The sequence below is a fragment of the Echinops telfairi genome, unplaced genomic scaffold, assembly GCF_000313985.2.
Source record: "Echinops telfairi isolate 266 unplaced genomic scaffold, ASM31398v2 ScPeMD7_7424;HRSCAF=8462, whole genome shotgun sequence".
NCBI lineage: Eukaryota > Metazoa > Chordata > Mammalia > Afrosoricida > Tenrecidae > Echinops > Echinops telfairi.
This window is the reverse complement of record NW_022111324.1, coordinates 53,321,834-53,324,442: the sequence shown is the minus strand read 5'-3', so window position 1 is coordinate 53,324,442 and position 2,609 is coordinate 53,321,834. Positions and strand designations below refer to the sequence as shown.

Here is a 2,609-nt window from a genome sequence, read left to right as displayed (position 1 = left end):
AATTCTTGTATTTTCCTCCCTGGAGGTGGGAGACACACTCTCTCTCTGCTCACTCCCTGAGAGATGCTCTACTTACAAGACACATGGCACTATGCTGATAGACCCCGTGCCCTGGGAACTGTAGGAGCTATGCAGAAGCAGAGACCCCTGCCAGTGCTGAGAGGCTTGCCATGCCACTGGACCCACAAGACTTCACCCACTGGCCTGTGATCTTCCTGCATTCGGCATCATTGCATATGTTCTATGAGTCTGAAGAGGACTTTATAGATTGGTATCGGACATATGGGCTACTATAGGATTATGGACTTGATTGGACTGGGCTTGGATGTTTTCTCAATATTTAACTGCTCTTGTATATAAAGTTTTCCATTCATGTAAGTGTTTACATAAATCTGTGGTGTGTAGAAATATGTGCAAATTATACAGCAACAAATGTATTCAATTTAGTGACTGCATCATATTTACTTGATGTTTTCTTTTTCTTTCTTTAAAGAATAAACCCCTTTAATACATGTACTAGGATGAGAGGATTTATTTGCCTTTTCCAGCCTTGACTGTCCTCAGCAAGAACTCCAGCCCCTTGCCCTCCAGCACAGAGCCATCTGCTCTACCAGTCTGGCCTGGTCTCGAAATGACACCCCAAAGAAGCTCGCCCCACAGAACACCTCCGATTTTTGCATTGTTTTTCCTTTCATCATATTTCTTCTGGATTTTCTTGGATCACTTTTTATGTCACATGTTTTCCTCTTCATGTGTCAGTTTAGCCCCCTTCTCACGGCCCAGAGGCAGTGCATAATGGACTGTACTGCTGGCCGGAAGGTTGGCTGTCAAGGAGCTCGCTGCAGTTTTCACCAGGGTCTGGATGCAGACCAGCTTGCTGCTGGATGCTTTGTAGAAACTCGGAGGCCCAGGAGTCGTTCTCCACGTCCAGCCTCAGGGGGTCCTGCACTTCCTTTCACGCAACTGTGTGGTTGTGGCAGGGCCAGTCTTAATGTTGGCAGCCAGGTGGGTGTTCCAACTCATACTTCTGCTTCTTGGGGTAGGGTTTTCTCTTGTCCCCATCTTGTGACATTTGCCAGTTGTTCTCAGAGATGACCATCACTGGGTGCTGGCTAGAAAGAGCTATTTAATATTTTCTGTTGTAGATTTAAGTTATTTCCACTTTTGTTGTGAAACCCTTGATGAACACACGCACACACATACACACACAAACCCAAGCATTTTATATCAATGAGTTTTGTAAAAATTAATGTCTCATATTATTTCATTAGTTTGGATTCTTATGAGAACTACTGGCCGTGAACAGTTTTCTTATTCTCTACATATATTACATCATTGTTTTTTAGAAATGTTTTTGACACTTTATAAATGTCTATCTTCAGAGGTTAGATAGATAGAAGGTAGATATCTTCATATCCTTTTAATTTTAGTTTTTATATCCGTCTTATATATCACCTACAAACATTTTTGTTGTTGTTTATTTGATGGGGAAAATGGTGCTTGCCCTTTTCTTTAATACTTTTTTTCAGGTAAGTGAGACTAAAGAGTTTTCATATATTTGTATATCAGGGGAGTGGGGGGATTCAAGTAATTTAATAAGATTAGCTGTCCTAATGACCGTTTTATGTATAAAAAATGATGTACCCCACGAGTGACAGCATGTCACCCTCTGGTTGCTTGGCACTTTTCCCTCTTTACATTATTTGCATATTGTACTGAAGTAACAAATGCAAGACAATAAAAATATTGTTTTCATCAAAAGTACAAGTTTTATGAAATAAATAAATAAATATTACAAGGATTGTTGCTAGGGATGAGTGAACATTACTCTGGGTGCTTAGAAGACTCTGTTCTGCAGATGAACATTCACAAAGGAGTAAGGAATGTAAATTGTTGATTTCCACATAGGGCAGCTGCCCAGCTACCCACTTGAGATTACAGTGGCCCTGATTACAAGGGCCATTTTAACAACCGGTTCATCGAGCTCAACAAAAATTTAGGAATCATGAGGGACCGGCCCCACTACCAACTGGGTGTATGGCACCACCCTCCCCCAGGGGGAATTCACTTCAGAGGACAGCACAGAAGCTGCAGCTTGGGAAGAGGGTAAGGGGGAATGGTCAGGTCAGAGCGCATGGGAGCCAATGAGGGGGCAAGGGGAAGAAAAGGAAAGCGTGGAGCACACCCTGGCTCCCTGAGCCCTGGGGACAATGTGCCTGTTCGGAACAGCGATGCACGGACATGACCACGGGGCCGGCCCCACCACGGGACACCGTGTTCCTCGTTGACCCATCGCACCACTGGGGACAGCACTGGAGACACACAGCGGGAAATGTGCCCGCCATGAGTTCACCACGCTGAACGCCAGCCTCTGGGGGCATGCATCAGAGCAGGGGGCTGAGCAGAGTGGTGAGGTCCCCAGGGATAGAGGCGGTGTTGGGGCATGGCTCCCATCAGACTTGACTGGAAAGCACACGTGAAGGAAAACAAACAGACCCTGAACTACTCATACGGTTATATATGTATGCATATGTGTGTATTGTTGTTGTTGTAGACATTGTTTTACTTTCTGTTGTTGCCTCGGTGCACTCAGTCTGGTGATCGTACAT

General features: G+C 44.5%; 1 protein-coding gene across 1 annotated transcript in view; it reads right to left on the bottom strand.

Moving 5' to 3' along the window:
- The window catches only part of LOC101654788 (complement receptor type 1-like), a 161,576-nt gene that overhangs the window by 18,822 nt on the left and 140,145 nt on the right, over window positions 1–2,609 (bottom strand). The gene's annotated exons all lie outside the window — the stretch shown is intronic.